A 23,879-nucleotide genomic window follows, 5' to 3' on the forward strand; every position below is an offset into this window, starting at 1 on the left:
TCACCCCTTGACTTGATAAACTTCATTTCATTTAATTCCCACAACAACTCTGCAGAGTTGTTCATATTACTATTTTCCCCCTTTTACAGTTGAGGAAATACGTTCAGAGAGGTTAAGTGATTTTTCTCAAAGTCACACAGCTAATACCTGGCAGAGGTGAGATTAGAACCTAAATATGTCCAACCCTCAGCTGAAGTTTTTCCTGGTTTATCATGCTGCCTCAGAATACCTCAGCCTCCAGGAATGACTTTTGATGGACATTGTGGACTTTACTGCAGGCTGATGTCGGGAAGGATTTAGTGGTAGAAATATGTGAGGCTTCCACTATGCCATTCATTACAGTGATTTAAACCTGTGAGGGATTGAGAGTGCACAGAAGGGGGCATACCATAAGCTCTATGGGGTAGATGCGCTGTAGGGCACCCCGTCCGTGAGAATCACTAAATATAAAATGAGAATTACTGATGGTGTATTATGCATGTGACGAATGTAGGAGTGGAAAAAAGGTTGATGGTCGCTGAAGTAGGCTTCCATATTTTTGTCTATATCTAAGGACCAGCCCTGCCAACTGTATTTCTATGAAGCTTACCGCCAACTTTCCATCATTTCCACTGTCTGCTTATGACTTGGCTTATCTACATTATATCAGACATCCACATATTCCCCTAGGAAGTTTATATGCTGAGGTCAAGAGGAATTAATTATATTTCTGCCTTTGATATGGCTGAGTAAGCTCCTACTGGACCTATGGGACAGCATCAAGACCAACACAATCACAATGGGAGTCCTAGGAGAGAAGAGAGGAAGGGGTAGAAAGAATATTAGAGGCAATAATGGCCAAAAACTTCCCTAATTTGATGAAATGCATGAATCTACACATCTACAAACTCCAATAGAATAAAATTAAGCCACTTTTCTTTCTTTTTTTATTTTCCAGCTTTATTGAGGTATAATTGACAGATAAAGTTGTAAGATATTTAAAGTGTACAACATGTTGGTTAGATATATGAGTTAACATATCAGTCACCTCACGTATTTCCTTCCTTCCTTCCTTCCTTCCTTCCTTCCTTCCTTCCTTCTTCCCTCCCTCCCTCCCTCCCTCCCTCCCTCCTTCCCTCTCTCTCTCTCTCTCCCTCTCTTTCTTTCTTTACTGAGAATATTTAAGTTCTACTCTCTTAGCAAATTTCAATGAAACAATCCAATGTACTTTTCAATGCTATGGTCGACACATATTTTTTGGCTATAGTTTAGTACCCTTTCTCCAGATAAAATCTTGTGCATGAATTCAGTATATTAAAAGAGCACATCAGAGCTGTTCTGTTCTAGTCGTTCCTGATGCCAGCCATGGTCAGCACTTGGCCATAATGTACACAGTGCTTCTATCCTAAGGTCATGTTCTCTGCATGTATAGTGGGCATAACTTTGCCTTAAGTGATCCACAACCCTACACTCAAAGTACTGTGCACTTCGGGGGCTTCAGGCTGGAGGACAAGTGCTGTCTCTGGCTGGAAAAAGTGAAGAATGGACCTGTATCCCAAAACCAAGGAGACTTCAGCATGGCTTCATTTGTGGGTCTCACTTTTCTTTTGCTCCTCCTTGACTGACCTGAATATGGACCATGATCCATTATCTATAATACCAAAATTCAGTAATCTCTAAAAACCATAAGTTTTCATAAGTTTGCCACCAAAACTCATAGGCAGCAAAACTTGACCTGAATTGATATGAGGCTATGTATAGTCTTTATTTAACCTGTTTATGTGACTATCCATTTCACTATGAAATACTAATGTGTTTGTAACACCCCCCGGGGGTATTATATAATATACCATATACTCACCATATTGCCTGTCCAAAATACCCCAAATTCTGAATTTCAGAAAATGTCAAACTCTAAGGGTTTTGTATGAGGAATTTTAGACATGTATATTCTTTTCTCCTTGCTGTCTTGTTCTGATGTCACCTTCCTCACTTTGTCCAACACCAAGCAACAGCTGCCAAGGCCAGGGAATGAAAACACTGATTTTTTTCCCTTTACTTTTACCCTATATGGGTCTTTTAATTTAAAAGTAGGTTTCTTGTAGAGGACATAGTTGTGTCTTGCTTTTTTATTCTATGTGAAAAATCTATGTCTTCTAAGCGGTATATTTAGACAACTTGCACTTATTGTAATTATTGATATAGTTTGCTTGAAATGTACCATCATGCTAGCTGTTTTCTATTTATTCCATTTCTTCTTTGACTTTAAAATTTTTACACTTTTTAAAAATTGAGCATTTTATTCCATTCTACCTCTACTATTGGCTTTTAATTTGTACCTCTTTTTAAAAATTCAGTGGTTTCCTAGAGTTTACAATATACATCTTTAATTAACTGGGATCTATAATAGAAATAAGATGAATTTTTTCTTAGAAACAAATTCAATAGAAAATATGAAACACCTTTACAAAGTATTTGCCTAGACCAGAGAAACTGAATGTAATAACTGGGAACAGTGTCCTTACTTAGACCTAATATAGTATGTGCCACTCTCATAGTCTGTAAGTGGGTAAAGTTGAAAATTATGTAGACCTGACCCAAACGAGGGTGCCTTGTTCCTTTCCTGACTACTCTATATGCCACCCTGGCTTGTATATATGAGGCTTGACTTGAAAGTGAGAAATTCAGCTGTCAGGACACTGAATTTTTTTTTGGCAGCAAATCTACATATCATAAAATAAATAATAATAACTTACTATGACAGGAGAGGAAGTGGTAAGCAAAATAATATCTTTATTTTTAAAATTTAATTTAATTTATTTAACATCTTTATTGGAGTATAATAGTTTTACAATGGTGTGTTACTTTCTGCTTTATAACAAAGTGAATCAGTTATACATATACATATGTCCCCATATCTCTTCCCTCTTGCATCTCCCTGCCTCCCACACTCCCTATCCCACCCCTCTAGGTGGTCACAAAACACTGAGCTGATCTCCATGTGCTATGCAGCTGCTTCCCACTAGCTATCTATTTAACGTTTGGTAGTGTATATATGTCCATGCCACTCTCTCACTTTGTTCCAGCTTACCCTTCCCCCTCCCCATATCCTCAAGTCCATTCTCTAGTAGGTCTGCATCGTTATTCCCGGCTTGCCCCTAGGTTCTTCTGACATTTTTTTTCTTTTTTTTTTTAGATTCCATATATATGTGTTAGCATATGGTATTTGTTTTTCTCTTTCTGACTTACTTCACTCTGTATGACAGACTCTAGGTCCATCCACCTCACTACAAATAACTCAGTTTCGTTCCTTTTTATAGCTGAGTAATATTCCATTGTATATATGTGCCACATCTTCTTTATCCATTTATCTGTTGATGGACACTTAGGTTGCTCCCATGTCCTGGCTATTGTAAATAGAGCTGCAATGAATATTTTGGAACATGACTCTTTTTGAATTCTGGTTTTCTCAGGGTACATGCCCAGAAGTGGGATTGCTGGGTCGTATGGTAGTTCTATTTTTAGTTTTTAAAGGAACCTCCATACTGTTCTTCATAGTGGCTGTATCAATTTACATTCCCACCAACAGTGCAAAAGGGTTCCCTTTTCTCCACACCCTCTCCAGCATTTATTGTTTCTAGATTTTTTGATGATGGCCATTCCGATTGGTGTGAGATGATATCTCATTGTAGTTTTGATTTCCATTTCTCTAATGATTAATGACATTGAGCATTCTTTCATGTGTTTGTTGGCAATATCTTCTTTGGAGAAATGTCTATTTAAGTCTTCTGCGCATTTTTGGATTGGGTTGTTTGTTTGTTTGACATTGAGCTGCATGAGTTGCTTGTATGTTTTGGAGATTAATCCTTTGTCAGTTGCTTCATTTGCAAATATTTTCTCCCATTCTGAGGGTTGTCTTTTCGTCTTGTTTATGGTTTCCTTTGCTGTGCAAAAGCTTTTAAGTTTCATCAGGTCCCATTTGTTTATTTTTGTTTGTAATTCCATTTCTCTAGGAGATGGGTCAAAAAGAATCTTGCTGTGATTTATGTCATAGAGTTTTCTGCCTATGTTTTCCTCTAAGAGTTTGATAGTTTCTGGCCTTACATTTAGGTCTTTAATCCATTTTGAGCTTATTGTTGTGTATGGTGTTAGGGAGTGATCTAATCTCATACTTTTACATGTACCTGTCCAGTTTTCCCAGCACCACTTATCGAATAGGCTGTTCTTTCTCCACTCTACATTCCTGCCTCCTTTATCAAAGATAAGGTGACCATATGTGCGTGGGTTTATCTCTGGGCTTTCTATCCTGTTCCGTTGATCTATATTTCTGTTTTTGTGCCCGTACCATACTGTTTTGATTACTGTAGCTTTGTAGTATAGTCTGAAGTCAGGGAGCCTGATTCCTCCAGCTCCGTTTTTCGTTCTCAAGATTGCTTTGGCTATTCGGGGCCTTTTGTATTTCCATACAAATAGTGAAAAATTTTGTTCTAGTTCTGTGAAAAATGCCAGTGGTAGTTTGATAGGGATTGCATTGAATCGGTAGATTGCTTTGGGCAGTAGAGTCATTTTCACAATGTTGATTCTTCCAATCCAAGAACATGGTATATCTCTCCATATATTTGTATCATCTTTAATTTCTTTCATCAGTGTCTTATAATTTTCTGCATACAGGTCTTTTGTCTCCTTAGGTAGGTTTATTCCTAGATATTTTATTCTTTTTGTTGCGAAGGTAAACGGGAGTGTTTTCTTAATTTCACTTTCAGATTTTTCATCATTAGTGTATAGGAATTCAAGAGATTTCTGTGCATTAATTTTGTATCTTGCTACTTTACCAAATTCATTGATTAGCTCTAGTAGTTTTCTAGTAGCATCTTTAGGATTCTCTTTATATAGTATAATGTCATCTGCAAACAGTGACAGCTTTACTTCTTCTTTTCCGATTTGGATTCCTTTTATTTCCTTTTCTTCTCTGATTGCTGTGGCTAAAACTTCCAAAACTATGTCGAATAATAGTGGTGAGAGTGGGCAACCTTGTCTTGTTCCTGATCTTAGTGGAAATGGTTTCAGTTTTTCACCATTGAGGACGATGTTTGCTGTGGGTTTGTCATATATGGCGTGTATTATGTTGAGGTAAGTTCCCTCTGTGCCTACTTTCTGGAGGGTTTTTTTTTTTAATCATAAATGGGTGTTGAATTTTGTCGAAAGCTTTCTCTGCATCTATTGAGATGATCATATGATTTTTCTCCTTCAGTTTGTTAATATGGTGTATCATGTTGGTTGATTTGCGTATATTGAAGAATCCTTGCATTCCTGGGTTAAACCACAGTTGATCATGGTGTATGATCCTTTTAACGTGCTGTTGAATTCTGTTTGCTAGTATTTTGTTGAGGATTTTTGCATATATGTTGATCAGTGATAGTGGCCTGTAGTTTTCTTTCTCTGTGACATCTTTGTCTGGTTTTGGTATCAGAGTGATGGCAGCCCCGTAGAATGAGTTTGGGAGTGTTCCTCCCTCTGCTATATTTTGGAAGAGTTTGTGAAGGATAGGTGTTATCTCTTCTCTAAATGTTTGATAGAATTCGCCTGTGAAGCCATCTGGTCCTGGGCTTTTGTTTGTTGGAAGATTTTTAATCACAGTTTCAATTTCAGTGCTTGTTATTGGTCTGTTCATATTTTCTATTTCTTCCTGGTTCAGTCTCGGAAGGTTGTGCATTTCTAAGAATTTGTCCGTTTCTTCCAGGTCGTCCATTTTATTGGCATAGAGTTGCTTGTAGTAATCTCTCATGATCCTTTGTACTTCTGCAGTGTCAGTTGTTACTTCTCCTTTTTCATTTCTAATTCTATTGATTGGAGTCTTCTCCCTTTTTTTCGTGATAAGTCTGGCTAATGGTTTATCAATTTTGTTTATCTTCTCAAAGAACCAGCTTTTAGTTTTGTTGATCTTTGCTATCGTTTCCTTCATTTCTTTTTCATTTATTTCTGATCTGATCTTTATGATTTCTTTGCTTTTGCTAACTTTGGGGTTTTTTTGTTCTTTCTCTAATTGCTTTAGGTGTAAGGTTAGGTTGTTTTTTGAGATTTTTCTTGTTTCTTAAGGTAGGAGTTTCTTGCTATAGACTTCCCTCTTAGAACTGCTTTTGCTGCGTCCCATAGGTTTTGGGTCGTTGTGTTTTCATTGTCATTTGTTTCTAGGTATTTTTTTAATTTCTTCTTTGATTTCTTCAGTGATCTCTTGGTTATTAAGTAGTGTGTTGTTTAGCCTCCATGTATGTGTATTTCTTACAGATTTTTTCCTGTAATTGATATCTAGTGTCATAGTGTTGTGGTCAGAAAAGATACTTGATACGATTTCAATTTTCTTAAATTTACCAAGGCTTGATTTGTGACCCAAGATATGATGTATCCTGGAGAATGTTCCATGAGCACTTGTGAAGAATGTGTATTCTGTTCTTTTTGGATGGTATGTCCTATAAATATCAATTAAGTCCATCTTGTTTAATGTATCATTTAAAGCTTGTGTTTCCTTGTTTATTTTCATTTTGGATGATCTGTACATTGGTGAAAGTGGGGTGTGAAAGTCCCCTAGTATGATTGTGTTCCTGTCGATTTCCCCTTTTATGGCTGTTAGTATTTGCCATATGTATTGAGTTGTTTCTGTGTTGGGTTCATAAATATTTAAAATTGTTATATATTCTTGGATTGATCCCTTGATCATTATGTAGTGTCCTTCTTTGTCTCTTGTAATAGTCTTTGTTTTAAAGTCTATTTTGTCTGACATGAGAATTGCTACTCTAGCTTTCTTTTGATTTCCATTTGCATGGAATATCTTTTTCCATTCCCTCACTTTCAGTCTATACGTGTCCCTAGGTCTGAAGTGGGTCTCTTGTAGACAGCATATATATGGGTCTTGTTTTTAGATCTGTTCAGCCAGTCTATGTCTTTTGGTTGTAGCATTTAATCTATTTTCATTTAAGGTAATTATCGATATATATGTTCCTATTACCAATTTCTTTATTGTTTTGGGTTTATTATTGTAGGTCTTTTCCTTCTCTTGTGTTTCCTGCCTTTCCTGCCTAGGGAAGTTCCAAGCATTTGTTGTAAAGCTGGATTGGTGGTGCTGAATTCTCTTAGCTTTTGCTTGTCTGTAAAGGTTTTAATTTCTCTGTCAAATCTGAATGAGATCCTTGCTGGGTAGAGTAATCTTGGTTGTAGGTTTTTCTCCTTCATCACTTTCAATATGTCCTGCCACTTCCTTCTGGCTTGCAGAGTTTCTGCTAAAAGATGAGCTGTTAACCTTATGGAGATTGCCTTATGTGTTATTTGTTGTTTTTCCCTTGCTGCTTTTAATATTTGTTCTTTCTATTTAATTTTTGATAGTTTGATTAATATGTGTCTTGGCGTGTTTCTCCTTGGATTTCTCCTGTATGGGACTCTCTGTGCTTCCTGGACTTGATTAACTATTTCCTTTCCCATATTAGGGAAGTTTTCAACTATAGTCTCTTCAAATATTTTCTCAGTCCTTCTCTTTTTCTCCTATTCTTCTGGGACCCCTATAATTCAAATGTTGGTGCATTTAATGTTGTCCCAGAGGTCTCTGAGACTGTCTTCTTTTCATGCTTTTTTCTTTATTTTGCTCTGCAGTAGTTATTTCCACTATTTTATCTTCCAGGTCACTTACCTGTTCTTCTGCCTCAGTTATTCTGCTATTGATTCCTTCTAGAGAATTTTTTATTTCATTTATTGTGTTGTTCATCACTGTTTGTTTGCTCTGTAGTTCTTCTAAGTCCTTATTAAAAGTTTGCTGCATTTTTCCCATTCTATTTCTAAGATTTTGGATCATCTTTACTATCAGTATTCTGAATTCTTTTTCTGCCTATTTCCTCTTCACTTGTTAGGTCTGGTGATTTTTTGCCTTGCTCCTTCATGTGCTGTGTGTTTCTCTGTCTTCTTATTTGCTTATCTTACTGTGTTTGGGATTGCCTATTCACAGGCTGAAGCTTCGTAGTTTCCATTGTTTTTGGTGTTTCTCCCCAGTGGCTAAGTTTGGTTCAGTGGGTTGTGTAGGTTTCCTGGTGGAGGGGACTCGTAGTGCCTGTGTTCTGGTGGATGAGACTCGATTTTGTCTTTCTGGTGGGGAGGTCCACGTCTGGTGCTGTGTTTTGGGGTGTCTTTGGCCTTATTATGATTTTAGGCAGGCTCTGTGCTAATGGATGGGGTTGTGTTCCTGTCTTGCTAGTTGTTTGGCATAGAGTGTCCTGCACTGTAGGTTGCTGGTCGTTGAGTGGAGCTGGGTCTTGGTGTTGAGATCGAGATCTCTGGGAGATTTTTGCTGTTTGATATTACGTGGAGCTGGGAGGTCTCTTGTGGACCAGTGTCCTGAAGTTGGCTCTCCCACCTCAGAGGCACAGCACTGACTCCTGGCTGCAGCACCAAGAGCCTGTCTTCCACATGGCTCATAATAAAAGGGAGAAAAGAAAGAAAGAAAGAAGATAAAATAAAATAAAATAAAGTAAAATAAAATTTAAAAAGTTATTAATGTAAAAACTAAATAATAATCATTAAGAACAAAATTGTTTTAAGTAATTAAAGAAAAAAAACGGACAGACAGAACCCTAGGACAAATGGTAAAAGCAAGCTATACAGATAAAATCACACACAGAAGCATACACATACACACTCACGAAAAGAGAAAAATATATATATATGTTTGCTCCCAGAGTCCACCTCCTCAATTTGCGATGATTCGTTGTCTATTCATGTATTCCACAGATGCAGGGTATATCAAGTTGATTGTGGAGATTTAATCCGCTGCTCCTGAGGCTGCTGGGAGAGATTTCCCTTTCTCTTCTTTGTTCGCACAGCTCCCGGGGTTCAGCTTTGGATTTGGCCCCGCCTCTGCATGTAGGTCACCTGCGGGGCCTCTCTTCTTCCCTCGGGCAGGACGGGGTTAAAGGAGCCGCCGATTCAGGGGCTCTGGCTCACTCAGGCCGGGGGGAGGGAGGGGTACGGATGCGGGGCGAGCCTGCGGCGGCAGAGGCCAGCGTGACGTTGCACCAGCCTGAGGTGCTGTGTAGAACTCTCCCGGGAAAGTTGTCCCTGGATCACGGAACCCTGGCAGTGATGGGCTGCACAGGCTCCCAGGAGGGGCGCTTGCACACAGGCTTCTTGGTGGCGGCAGCAGCAGCCTTAGCGTCTCATGCCCGTCTCTGGGGTCCACGCTAATAGCCGTGGCTCGTTCCCGTCTCTGGAACTCCTTTAAGCGGCACTCTTAATCCCTTCTGCTGGCGCACCAGGGAACAAAGAGGCAAGAAAAAGTCTCATCTCTTCGGCAGCTCTAGACTTTTTCCCGGACTCCCTCCCGGCTAGCCGTGGTGCACTAACCCCCTGCAGGCTGTGTTCACGCCGCCAACCCCAGTCCTCTCCCTGTGCTCCGACTGATGGAAGCCCGAGCCTCAGCTCCCAGCCCCGCCCGTCCTGGCGGGTGAGCAGACAAGCTTCTCGGGCTGGTGAGTGCCAGTCGGCACAGATCTTCTGTGTGGGAATCTCTCCTCTTTGCCCTCCGCACCCCTGTTGCTGTGCTCTTCTCCGTGGCTCCGAAGCTCCCCCCTCCACCACCCACAGTCTCCGCCCGAGAAGGGGCTTCTAGTGTGTGGAAACCTTTCCTCCTTCACAGCTCCCTCCCACTGGTGCAGGTCCCGTCCTATTCTTTTGTGTCTGTTTTTTCTTTTTTCTTTTGCCCTACCCAGGTACGTGGGGAGTTTCTTGCCTTTTGGGAGGTCTGAGGTCTTCTGCCGGCGTTCAGTAGGTGTTCTGTAGGAGTTGTTCCACATGTAGATGTATTTCTGATGTATTTGTGGGGAGGAAGGTGATCTCCACGTCTTACTCTTCCGCCATCTTGAAGCTCCTCCTAATATCTTTATTTTTTCTTCCATCCCAGTTTCATATCCAAAAACATATTCTTCCACGCCATATTGACAAACTCTCCAGGGTCCTCCATCTAAAGACCCACTTGTAATCCAGCTGGAAACAGGGTCTGGATGCTAAGCTCAAAACCTGGCAATACTACTATACTAACATTGAGTACAACTTGTCAATCTCTTCTTCTAACACTTAGACTCCAAGCTCTTTAAATGTACTACGTTATTTAACCTTCATAACTATATTATGAAATGGCTACTGTTGTTATTATCATCTCAGTTTTACAGATGACAAAACTGAAGTGAGAGAGATTAAATAACTTATTCAAGTCCACACAGCTAAGAATTAGCCACACAAAAATTTTGATATACCTGTGTCTCTTTTGCACCTTCCCTTTCTTTTGAAACTGGCTTATGGCATAACCTAATGAACAGATTCTTAGACATTGTGTGTGTGTCGGGGGGGGTGTGGGTAGGATGGGCTGTGGGTCTGGGTAGCCAGCCAGCCAGCCAGCCACCCTCCACTGCCAAGATCCAGCAAGGCCAAGATATTTTTATACCCATTTTTCCTATGGAGGCAGGAATGTAAAATTCATTATGTGGATTTGTAATCTGATGGTTAGGCTGGAAAAGCAGGCTCAAAGGATACTTTCCCTCACTGATCCCTCAGGACCACTCTGATATAAAATATTATGTGTTGTTGGGTATGTTGTTATTTACATGTGTGCATGGGTATGCATTTACATGCACGATTCTGTGTCAATTAGCTTGTACGTGTAAGTATAGTACATTGGTTCTCAAACTTAATCTAATATCAGCTACCTAGATAAAATCTCAAATATTTCTGGAGCCTATCCTCAGAGATTCTGATTCAGCTCAGCTGACATGGGGTGCAACGGTTGGCTATATGCACCTGAAGTGATTCTAATGCAGGTGATTTATGCAGACCACATTTTGGGAAACAATAAGATAATGGTTTAGAGTGAGCTCTGGAGCCAGGCTGCTACTGAGTGGTTCTAGGTGTGGGCAAGTCAACTTGCCTCTCTTAACCTCAATTTTCTCGTCTGTGAAAAATGAATAATAGTACCTGCCTTGCGAGGTTGCTATGAGGATTGAATGACATATATTGATTTAAAACGTGTGTCATTTGATGTGCCTGATGTACCATAAGTGCTCAATAAATAGTAGCTCTTATTATTCCTGTAATGCTATTTATATTAATCTCTACACTAAGAGGACTCTAAGACATGGTCTCTGCCCTATAATTCTTACAATTAAGAAGACTAAAGCACATGAAGAAACTAGAGGACATTTAAACATGTTAAATTGTGGGATGCTAACTTTAAGGGTGGGTAGTAAATAAGAATCTTAAGACTGAAGTGACTGAGAGCCAGGAAAGGTTTAGCATTTTGTCTGGAGGACTTCACTGTGACTGCTAATAGTGAGATAAGTGTAGTACTACAACTGCAGGCATACCTAGTTTTATCGCGCTTCACTTTATTGTGCTTCACAGCTATTGCATTGAGCAACTCTGTTGGCACCAGTTTTCCAACAGCATTTGCTCATTTCATATCTCTGTGTCACATTTTGGTAATTCTTGCAATATTTCAAACATTTTCATTATTATTATATTTGTTACGGTGATCTGTGATCTTTGATGTTACTATTGTAATTGTTCTGGAATTTTTTAGCAATAAAAAATTTTTAAATTAAGGTATGTAGTTTTTTAGACAAATATGCATATTGCAAACTTAATAGACTACAATCTAGTGTAAACATAACTTTAATATGTACTGGAAAACAAAAAAAATCATGTGACTTCCTTTATTGCGATATTTGCTTTATTGCGGTGGTCTAGAACTGAACCTGCAATATCTCCTAGGTCTATCTGTATATAAATTAGGATAGCACTTTCCACATGTCAGGTGTTCATGGAAGGAAGGTGTCAACTTGAGCTAGAGAAAGCTCCATGGAGCAGTTAGAAGTCGAACAGGTTCTCAGTGGATGGGGATGGTTTGAATGAGTGGAGAGGAGAGCAATAGGACATTCGAAGCAAAGGAAGTAGCCTGTGTTGGGCATAGAGATGGGAATGGAGAGTACATGCAGCTGGCACCAGTCACATTGTATTCCTAGAGTTGTGCACCAGAGGGCACTAGTCACCTAGACCACAAGGATAATGGCAACCATCATCGTTCTCACCGCCCTTCAGCCCAGAATTGTGCAGTGCAGTTGTCCTTAGTGCATGCTAGTAAATAGTGAAGAGGTAGGGAGGGGCCAGTTCCTGAGGGGCTACTATGAACAGGAATTTTGGTCGTAGCGTATAACCTTACTCCCTGAGAAGGATTTAAAGAACCTGGAAAGCTGAAAAGGTGAAAGCGGTTGCAGACAATGCGAGTGCAAGTCAGGGTAGGTTTGGGACAATAGGTCCTGTGTCTCAGGAAAACTAGGGGTGGGGTGCTGCTCTTGTATAGCTTTCTCAAGGTAGGAAAGGGAGATGCAGTTATCCAAGACTCTGGACACATTGCCTTCTGAAGTCCTGGCTACTCTGCTGGTGGCTCTATGGCAGAAGGTTTCCACTCATTTAGAGAGCATATATTTGGTATTTTCTTTATGCCTAGCTCAGACCTACTAAGTGCCTCAGTTTGGCTGACACTTCATAGATTATAAGTAACTTCTATGCCCATTCTCTCACTTTGTTCTTACCACGTTCTGTGAAGAAGAGTCAGAGACAATTAATTCCATTTCACAGAGGTAAAAACAAAGTCTAAGGAGTGTGTTGACTCAACTTAGATTATGCAGTTAGTAAGTGATGTCTTCTCACAGCCCAAGTCTTCTGACTTTGACAAGTTGATATTTACAATATCATTAGCTTTCCACCATGTAAGATGCTATGTAGAGAGAAATAGAAATCAATTAGAAATCATGGTCCCTGCCCTCAAGGGGCCTAGAATTTTTGGAAGAAATAAACATGCTAGCATTGTGACTTTAAGCAAGTCCACTCCCATCTCTGGGTTGAAGCCTTTTCTATAAAATAATGGTTTGCACTATATGACCTCAAACATTTTGTTTCCCATCCTCCTAGAAATAAACATCCATTGAATCACAGAAAACAGCGCATGATGACATAGTGTGGTTGGGTGAGGAAATAATCACTCAGGCCAGCTTGGGAAGCTACTGCAGGGTCCAATGGCTAGAGCTACTGTGAGGAAAGAAGAGGGGAAATCAAATTGGGGAGAAAGCCCTAGCTCTCTTGTTGGTGCTAAAAATTGTTCACTCTGATATCCACCAGTGTGCTGGTCCCACAAATACGCCGTATGTTGGCTCTTTGAGATACCTCTCTACTGATTCATCACCAACCCCCTTGGTGCTCACTGATTTTAGCTAAAAGTGGGAGTTAATCAACAAGGACATCTTAGAGGAGGATGTCACAGATCCTGTGGTGTGTCAGAAAGAATTCAGGGTGGTAGGAATCTGGAGTCACTGAAGTGACTGAGAACCAGGAAAGGGTTAGTCTCCTAAAGCACCCGCTCTGGAGGGCTTCAGTGTGATGAAGGACTGGTAATAATAACACAATTGTAGTCCTACAATTATATAAATTAAAGATAGCACTTTCTACATGCCAGGTGCTTTCACAAGTGTTTTTACAGGAATAACTCTTCTATTCATTATGATAAACTTATGTGATAGCAACTGTTATTTTCCCCATTTTACAGTTGTGGAAACTGATGTATATTATGCACTGTCTATCCACCTCTTTTCCTCAGAGCTCTTTTCTCTTCTTAATCCTCTCCCTCCACTTTGAACCTCACTCATTATCTGCCTTATCTTTGGATAACATTTTATTCCAATAATGTTCTACTGTATAAGATAAAATGCCCAAAGTCTAGAATTTTGAGGATTCCAGAGTCAAGGCGCCTTGTAAATCTAGCCACACATAGCTAACCAATACTCCCTTCTGCCCTCCCAACCTCATAGAAATGTCTTCAATGGGACATCTTCCAGGAAGTACCAGCTAGTGACTGAGAAAACAGGGAGAGGTTGGAAATGCAGGCAGAGAGGCTGTCTCGAAGCCAAAGGGATTTAGAAGATTTAGAGAACCTTTTGAAAGTGTGTCAGGGGGACACTTTGTCTTAAAAGAAAGGCCTCCTGGCCCAAATGCTTGAAAGGAAGGGTGAGGCAAGGTAGAAATACATGAATGAAAAGAATGTGCAGGGCTGTAACCTGACTTATGGGCTAAGATGGTCCATGTAGTGTACTTTGGGGCAGGCTTTAAACAAACAAAAACCAAAATCTCTCCTCCCATAAAAGTCTTGTTTGGTTCTCCAGGAAACCCCCATAGAATTCAAATGTAAAATAGATAGCTAGTGGGAAGCAGCTGCATCGCTCCAGGAGATCAGATCAGTGCTTTGTGACCACCTCAGTGGGGTGGGATAGGGAGGGTGGGAGGGAGAAGCAAGATGGAGGGGATATGGGGATATATGTATACACATAGCTGATTCACTTTGTTATACAGCAGAAACTAACACAACACTATAAAGCAATTATACTCCAATAAACATGTTAAAAAAATAAAAAGTCTTTAGGAAGTTTTGCTTAGAGATTATGGGCTTCTCACATTCTCTGCTGCCACCTGGTGGACATCAAGACGTAATGAATAGGGTGTGGGGGCCGGCCAAGCTGACCACGCACAGATCCGGTGCTGCAACACTGCGGCCCGGGGCAGCCAGCTCCAGGGACATGCGCTGATTCGATCCCTCCAGAGAAGCCATGTGGCTGACAGGGTCTTGATGCTCCGGCCGGGTGTCAGGCCTGTGCCTCTGAAGGGGGAGAGCCGAGTTCAGGACACTGATCCACCAGAGACCTCCTGGCTCCACTCCACGTAATATCAAACGGCGAAAGCTCTCCCAGAGATCTCCATCTCAACGCTAAGACACAGCTCCACTCACCGACCAGCAAGCTACGGTGCTGGACACCCTAGGCCAAACAACTAGCAAGACAGGAACGCAACCCCACCCATTAGCAGAGAGGCTGCCTAAAATCATAATAAGGTCACAGGCACCCCCAAAACACAACAGCAGATGCGGTCCTGCCCACCAGCAAGACAAGATTCAAGCCTCATCCAGCAGAACACAGGCACTACGAGTCCCCTCCACCAGGAAGCCTACACGACCCACTGAACCAACCTTAGCCACTGGGGGCAGACACCAAAAACAAAGGGAGCTCCGAACCTGCAGTCTGTGAAAAGCAGACCCACAAACACAGTAAGTTTAGCAAAATGAAAAGACAGAGAAACACACAGCAGATGAAGGAGCAAGGTAAAAACCCACCACACCAAACAAATGAAGAGGAAATAGGCAGTCTCCCTGAAAAAGAATTCACAGTAATGAGAGTAAAGATGATCCAAAATCTTGGAAATAGGATGGAGAAAATACAAGAAACGTTTAACAAGGACCTAGAAGAACTAAAGAGCAAACAAACACTGAGGAACACCACAATAGATGAAATTAAAAATTCTCTAGAAGGAATCAACAGCAGAATAACTGAGGCAGAAGAATGGATAAGTGACCTGGAAGATGAAATAGTGGAAATAACGACTGCAGAGCAGAAAAAAGAAAAAAGAATGAAAAGAACTGAGGACAGTCTCAGAAACCTCTGGGACAATATTAAATGCACCAACATTCGAATTATAGGGGTCCCAGAAGAAGAAGAGAAAAAGAAAGGGACTGAGAAAATATTTGAAGAGATTATAGTTGAAAACTTCCCTAATATAGGTAAGGAAATAGTCAATCAAGTCCAGGAAGTGCAGAGAGTCCCATACAGGATAAATCCAAGGAGAAACACACCAAGACACATATTAATTTATCAAAAATTAAATAGAAAGAACCAATATTAAAAGCAGCAAGGGAAAAACAACAAATAACATACAAGGGAACCCCCATAAGGTTAACAGATGATCTCACAGCAGAAACTCTGCAAGCCAGAAGGGACTGGCAGCACATATTTAAAGTGACGAAAGGGAAAAACCTACAACCAAGATGACTCTACCCAGCAAGAATCTCTTTCAGATTCGATGGAGAAATTAAAACAAATTAAAACAAAAAATGTAGACAGTAGAAACTGTATCTGAGTTGCCCCAGGTGTTGGCCTTAGCAGACAAAGGCTTTAAAGAAACTTTTATAACTATGTTCAAGAAAGCAAAGGGCACTACATGGAAAGAATTAAGGAAGGTATGGTGATAATTTCTCATTATGTGGAAAATATCAATAAGGAGATAGACATTATAAAAACAACACAGTGGAAATGAAATGTATAATCACTTAAGTGAAAAGTTCAGTAGAAGGGCTCAGTAGCAGATTTGAGCTGGTAAAAGAAAGAATTAGCAAATGTGAAAATAGATCAATCAAGATTATACGGTCTGAGGAACAGAAAGAAAAAAGAATGATAAAACAGAACAGAACTTCAGAGACTTGTGGGACATTATCAAATGTATCACCATACGCATAATGGGAATTCCAGAAGGAAAGGAGAGAGAGAAAGGGGCAGAAAGAATACTCAAAGAGCTAATGACTGAACCTTCCCAATTTTGACAAAAAAATGTTAATCTACACATCCAAGAAATCAGTAGGCTCTTTTCTGATTCTCTTCTCCAATGTCTCCCTCAGTGAGGAGCTCCCTCCTTTCTCACCTCCCTGAGATTAGGCAACCTTTGGAAGTATTGGGCAGGGTGGCCACAAGGTCTGCTGTGTAGATTTGATCAGATTGGACCCTGTAAAAAGGTATAAGGCCAAGGGAGTTCAAGGAGGCTGTAATCCAGCCCGTTCTCCACTTCCTAAGCTATACAACTGATGCAGAGGTACATCCACTCAGAGAGATAGAGTGCCTCCTTTTCTAATTTGTCTGAAGTCTCAAACTGCTCTCCAAGCCCTGTGCCCACTGGGCAACATGTATTAGAAGGGACACCTTTTTCTAATTTTCACAAAGGCACTTTGTAGATTAGTGTGGGTCCTGGTGTGGGGGCAGGAAAGTGGTGGGACTCAGGGCAGACAGAAAAGCCACTTCACAGAGGTATGCAATCACCCATACAATCAAGCAGGTAGGACTTGAAGGTTAATAAAACCCAAGACATCCCCAAACCTTCCCTTCAATTCTGCCTGGGACTTGAGAGTACAATCATGAGTGTGGTTCTTTTAGTTTTAATGAGTCCAAAAGGCCTTTGCCACAGTGCTCCTTTATTACTCAAGTGAGGCAACCCAGGCCTAGCATGGTGGTTAAGAGCCATGTGGTCTGGGGCAAGTTTATTTCTTTTTTTTGAGTCTTAGCTTTTTCTTCTATAACATAGGGCAATAATAATATCTCTCTCAGAGGGTTATTATAAGGAAGGAAAAGGAATGTAAAGTGCTAAGCAAAGTGTTTGGCACATAATAGACTCTCAGTATATGTGAGCATGTGAGCTATTATTAATGCTTAAAATGTAGTCACCAAAGGCAGGAGTGGTGTGTGACTCCTGACACTCCTGTACCTTCCCTTACCAGGAGAGCTGGAGCCTCTTGAAAGTCTTTTCCTTGGAGACATTTGTCTCCTTTTCCTTGGCTCTGCAAAGCAACTCCTTCCTAGACCCACTCTCTCTAGGCTACATTGGCTGGCACTGGGGCTAAAGACTATAGTCCTGGCTTCTTGGAGTTGGAAAGGGTCTTAAAGGGCCACTGGCTCAGGGATTTTCAAAAACTACTGTGTGGATAGGCTTCAGATCAGCATCATCTGGGGGAGCTTATTAAAATACAGATATCCAGAGCCCTCCTACAGAGAATCTTTTTCAGGAGGTCTGGAGTGGGACTTGAGAATCTGTGCTTTTGACCAGTGTCCCAGATTATTCTGGTCCTCTGCACCTCCCCCCTCATGTCTGCAATCATGGAATTCCCTAGAAGGCACCAACCACCTATACCAGGGATGGAGAGGCAGGTTGATAGGCAAGAAGGCTCTGGCTGTAGAAAGGTTTGTCTCCAACTAAGCCTATTTCCTCTGCCTCCCATACCCTGCTGACATTACTAGGTCTGAGGTTTGAAGCCACAATGCAGAAAACCAGTTTTCTACCTCATTCCCAGGTCTCCAGCAGTGACAGCCATGTTCCTCAAAACTGAAAATAGCTCCTGTCTCCTCCCTAACTCTTTCCATGCTTCGCTTCTCCAGACTGAGCAACCTTACCACCCTCTATGTAACTAACTGGCTTAGAGATATTGCGGCCTCACCAGGGGCCGAGCAAACTGAGCAATTGCCTTCAGCTTTCATTGCTTTTCTAGGCATGGCAGAGCAGCAGTAGGTGGCAGCTGTGTCCCAAAGTGTCCCCATTCTCTCTCCCTTCCTCCCTTATTTCTACTCCCCCTATGGTTCTGTCCCGGAGTGACAGGCGTTATGGGAACACTGTCTGTTTGCTGCTTCAAGTCCCATCAAACCAACATGTTGAACACTGCTGTATGTACTTCCTACAGAGGGCACATTAGTTTTGCTTGGTGAGCACGCCCTAATTGGGTTCCCAGAGGGAACTTCTAATACTAGTACAGAGAATTAAGAACCAGCCAACAGATGGGGTGAGAAGCATGATGGGGAGGGTGGCAGCCAGGATTGCACATCTCCTGGAGTCTGTATCAACCATAAGACTGACAGGCTGGATCTGGGGGAAACAGCCAAGCTCCCAGTGGAAAGATCAGGTGGCAGAATGAAGTCGTTCTTCACAATATTTACACAGCGAATCTCTGCCCACTCAAGGATTTCTTTACAGATTTTGAAATCAGCCACTTTGGACATGCTGGTTTTTGTTTTGTGTCGTTTGAGGGATTTTTGGGAGAAGTGGGTGTAGGGGAAGGAGGGTACTTTTCTCCTGGGTTTCTTGGGTGGCACATAAACTCAAATCATGAGGCCCATGCCCTAACTCAAGATATCCTAGCCCAATAATCTTCAGCTTGTGTGCTGCAGACTCCTAATTGTAACTAGTCTGTGAACCCACACACTTGGATATTCCATACTTTCATAGTTGGATAACCTAAACTTTTTGAGATACCTTTTTTGAGTCCCTGCTTTAAGAACCTTCTTTGAAGTCTCAGTTCTTAGTTTTTTCCTTTTCTCTATCTACAATTATTCCCTTGATGATATGTAGTCCCCTAGCTTTACTATCTCAATCCCCTCCCCCAACTCTACTGCCAAACCTTCTCCACCTACAGCCTTCTCCACCTTAAAACCTTGAAGTCATCCTTGACACTCCTCTTTCTCTCACTTCCTACATGCATCTGTCAGCAAATTCTGTTCTACCTTCAAAATACTATATATCCAGAATCCAACTACATCTCCATACTGCTTCAACCCTACTGCTATACTCCTCGTTGAAGCCAACATCCATTTCTCTCTTGGATTTCTGCAAAAGTTTCCTAACTTTCTCCCTTCTGTCACTCTTTCTATTTAAAATCTGTTCTTAACAACCAAGAGATATTTTCTTTTAACTGAAAAATTTTATTGAGGTAATTGTAGGTCACATGCAGTTGTAAGAAACAATTCAGCGAGACCCACTGACACTTTGCTCAATTCTCCAGATGGTAACATTTTGTAAATCTACCGTGTAAAATCACAACCAGGATATTGGCATATAGTTCACTGATTTTATTCTGATTTCACCAGTTTTGGTTGTACTTATTTGTGTGTGTGTGTATTAAGTTCTATACAATTTTATCACATATGTAAGTTCATGTCCCCACCACCACAGTCAAGATACAGAACATTTCCACAAAGATTCTTTGTGTTGCCCTTTTATACACATACCCACGTCCTTCCCACACTACTTCTCTGCCCTGTCCTTAAACCCTGGCCACCATTAATCAGCCCTTAATTTCTAAAATGTTGTCCATTCAAAAATGATATATAAAGGGAATTACACAGCATGTAACGTTTTGGAATTGGCTTTTTTGTTTTTTTTACTCAGCATAATTCTCCAAGTTGTTGTGTTTATCAGTAGTTCTTTCCTTTTATTGCTGAGTGATATTCCATGGATTATTAGTTTGCTAGGGCTGCCATAGCAAAGTATCACAAACTGTGTGGCTTAAAACAACAGGAATCTATTGTCTTACAGTTCTGGAAGCTAGAAGTTCAAAATCAAGGTGTTGGCAGAGCCATGCTCCCTATGGGACTCTTTCTTGGTAAGAACCTTTTATTGTCTCCTCCTAGCTCCTGGTGGTGGCCATTAATCCTTGGCTTGTAGCTATATCAGTCCCATCTACCTACGTCATCACATGGCCATATTTACATCATCTTCCTCCTGTGAACATCCGTTTCTGGGTCCAAATTTCCCCCTTTTTATTTTATTAAGTGGTGGATGGCAAGGGGACTTCAAGGGGAGATGAGGATTAGAGATGGAGCTTACATGTCTAGGTAATGTTGCTCAACAGTATGGTGCAGACTCTCTGGGTCAGAGGACTCTGAAGGACAACAGTGGCTTGGGGGCTTTAATCTGTAGCTAACAGATGTTTGGTGTAGTCTTGTGGGATATGCAAAGCAGGCTAAAAATGGCTAAAAATCTGGTTGTATAAAAATTAGCGCTTGGCACTGATGTGCTTTTGACAGAGTGGGTGCTGGCCTGCTTTGAAGAAATAAACAACATAGGGCCAATACACTGAGGCCATCTTTGACTCATTTATATAACACGGGGTCTTTTGGGAACTCTATATTTAACATGTTGAGGAACTACTAAACGGGTTTCCGGAGTATACCATTTTACATCCCTACCAGTAGTATATGAGTGACCCAATTTCCCTGTATCCTTGGCAGCATTTGGTGTTGTCAACTATTTTTAATTTTAGTCATTCTGATAGGTAGGTAGTGATATTTCATTGCAATTTATTTTGCATTTCCCTAATGGCTAATGATGTTGACCATCTATTGATGTACTTATTTACCATCTATGTATCCTCCTCAGTGAAATCTCTGTTCATGTATTTTGCCTGTCTTCTAATTTGATTGTTTTAACTGTTGAGTTTCGAGAGTTATTTATGTACTCACAATACTTGTCCTTTGACAGATATATGGTTTGCAAATATTTTCCCCCACCTAGCAGCTTGTTGATTCATCCTCTTACAGAGTCCTGCGCAGAGCAAAACTTTTCTATTTCGATGAAGTTTAATCTATCAATTTTTCCTTTTATGGATCGCATTTTTGGTGTCAGGCCTAATAAATCTTTGCTTAGCTCTAGACCCTGAAGATTCTCTCTTAATGTTTAGAGAAAGTTTTATAGTTTTACATTTCAGTCCATTGTTGGGAGAGCAGTCACTGCTGACCTGTCGCCCCTCCCCAGGCTTGCCCACTCAGAGCCTTGGACCTAGAACACTTCCTAACCGAAAGATAAGAAACCCTCACAGCCTGTGCCATTCTTATTGCCTTGCATGGGAATATGTTTCCCTGTTTCAGACTCAATATGACTCCTTTTTTCTGCCTAAGTGTGTGTGTCTATGGCACCTGGTCAACCCCATTGCTATATCTGTCCCCTGCGGGGACATGAGGGGTGTGTGTAGGCCAATTTCCCTGCCGTGGTTGCTGAGAGGGACCAACACCCACTATTGGAGCTAGTCTTGCTCTTACTTGTCTAGGTAAGTAAAGTGTTGTTCCAACCACTGCTTGACTGTATTGTGTTTTCTTTGAAGACTCCGATACCAAGATCCTTGTGGTTGACGTAGTTATGAACTTCGCTGTCTTCTATGAAGCTGTAGTTCTCTCCTGGCATTGGTAACTGGTGTTTGATCATGAACCATTTTGAGTGTTTTTGGTGGGGTTTTATTTTGGGGGGGATAAGGTGTGAGGTTTATTTTTTTATTTATTTTTAAAAATTATTTATTTAGCTGCACTGCATGTTAGTTGCGGCACATGGGCTCTTCAGTTGCAGTGGGCGGGATCTTTTAGTTGCGGCATGCGGGATCTTTATCTTTAGTTGTGGCATGCAGGATCTACTTCCCTGAGCAGGGATTGACCCCAGGTCTCCTGTACTGGAAACGTGCAGTCTTAACCACTAGACCATCAGGGAAGTCCCAAGGTGTGAGGTTTATTGAAGGGTTTTTTTGTTGTTGTTGCTATTGGTTTTTTTTTTTTTTTGGCCTATGAATGTTCAATGGCTCCAGCATCATTTGTTGATAAGTTTATCCTTCCTCCATTAAAACATTTTGGAAATTTTGTCAAAAATCAGTTGGGTGGGTCTATTTCTGAGTTCTCTGTTCAGTTCTATTGATCTATGTGTCTATTCCCCTGCCAATGCACACAGTCTTGATCGCTGTAGCTATAATGTTGAGTAGAGTTATTCCTCCCACTTTGTTTTTTTTTTGTCAAGATTGTTTTAGCTATTCTAGGGCTTGCACCTTTCCATATAAATTTTAGAATAAGCTTTGTTAAGTCTACATAAAACTTTGCATGGATTTTTATAAGAATTATATTAAACCTATAAATCATTTTGGGTAGAACTGACTTTAGTGTAGTGAGTCTTCTAATCCATGAGCACAGTATATCCCTCCATTTATTTTGCTCTTTTAAAAATTTGTTTCATTATCATTTTGTTATTTTCAACATACATATCCTGTACAATTTTCGTTAAGTGCATTTCCTTGGAGTGACTGCCAGCAGTATTGTATTTCTATTTTCAGTTTCTGCATGTTCATTGCTAGTATACAGAAGTGCGATTGATTTTTGTGTGTTGATCTTGTATCCTGTGACTTTGCTGAGCTACCTATTAGTTTTAGCAGTTTTAAAAATGGATTCCCTTGGATTTCCTACTTAGGCCACCATGTCATCTGCAAATAGGGACAGTTTTATTTCTTCCTTCCTGATCTGTAGGCCTTTTATTCCTTTTGCTTGCCTTAATGGCAGTGGCTACGACTTCCAGTACTATGTTGGATAAGAATGGTGAGAGTACATATCCTTGTCTTGTTTTTGAGCTTAGAGGGAAGCATTCAGTCTTTCATCATTAAGTGTAGTTAGCTGTAGGTTTTCTGTAAATGCTCTTTAGCACATGCTCATATCACATTGAGAGACATACTGTGTTCATAGATTAAAAGACTACAATTAGAAGAGTAAACATAGTAAACACATCAGTTGTCCTGCAAATGATCTGTAGGTTATTTGCTCTCTATTCCTATTTTTCAAAGAGTTTTTTAGCATGAATGGGTGTAGGATTTTGTCAAATGTCTTTTATGCATTAACTTATATAATCATATGCTTTTTCTTCTTTAGCCTATTGACATGGTGAGTTATATTATTTGGTTTTCAAATATTGAACTAGCCTCGCATGCCTGGAATAACTCTCACTTGTTATTGGTGTATAATCCTTTTATTCATTTTTAGATTCAGTTTGCTAATATTCTGTTCAGGATTTTTATATCAAGGTTCATCAGAGATATTGTTCTTTGGTTTTCTTTTCTTTTTTTCTTTCTTTCTTTTTCTTTCTTTCTTTTTTTTTTTTGTACTGTCTTTGCCTAGTTTTTGGTATCAGGGTAATATTGGCTTCATAAAATGAATTGGGAAGGATTCCTCCTTCTATTTTTTGAAGGAGATTGTGTAAAATCAGTGTTAATTCTTCTTTAAATGTTTAGTAGGAGAATTTTTCTGGGAGGGGAGGTTTCAAATTATGAATTCAGTTTCTTTGATAATTATAGGTATATTCGGATTGCCTATTTCAACTTGGTTTTGATAGTTTGTGTTTTTTGAGTAGTTGATCCATTTCATCTAAGTTGTAAAATCCATTTCATCTAAGTTGTAAAATTTGTAAATTTTATAGTATTTATAGTATTCCCTTATTCTCTTTTGATGTTTGCAGGGAGTGTAATGATGTCCCCTGTTTTATTCTGGATATTGGTAATTTGCACCTTCTCTTTTTTTCTTTCTCAGTCTTGTTAATGGTTGTCGATTTTATTGGTCTTTTCAGAGAAAGAGCTTTTTGTTTCATTGATTTTCTCTATTGCTTTC

At 40.3% G+C, this 23,879-nt stretch overlaps 1 long non-coding RNA gene across 1 annotated transcript in view; it reads left to right on the forward strand.

The window, feature by feature from the left end:
• Nucleotides 1-23,879, forward strand: part of LOC307180054 — a 129,218-nt gene that overhangs the window by 10,485 nt on the left and 94,854 nt on the right. The window contains exon 3 of the long non-coding RNA XR_013825656.1: nucleotides 20,011-20,077. This is a non-coding gene — a long non-coding RNA (uncharacterized lncRNA). The remainder of the gene's footprint in view (nucleotides 1-20,010; nucleotides 20,078-23,879) is intronic.

The sequence above is a fragment of the Stenella coeruleoalba genome (genome assembly GCF_951394435.1).
Source record: "Stenella coeruleoalba genome assembly, chromosome: X".
Taxonomy (NCBI): Eukaryota; Metazoa; Chordata; class Mammalia; order Artiodactyla; family Delphinidae; genus Stenella; species Stenella coeruleoalba.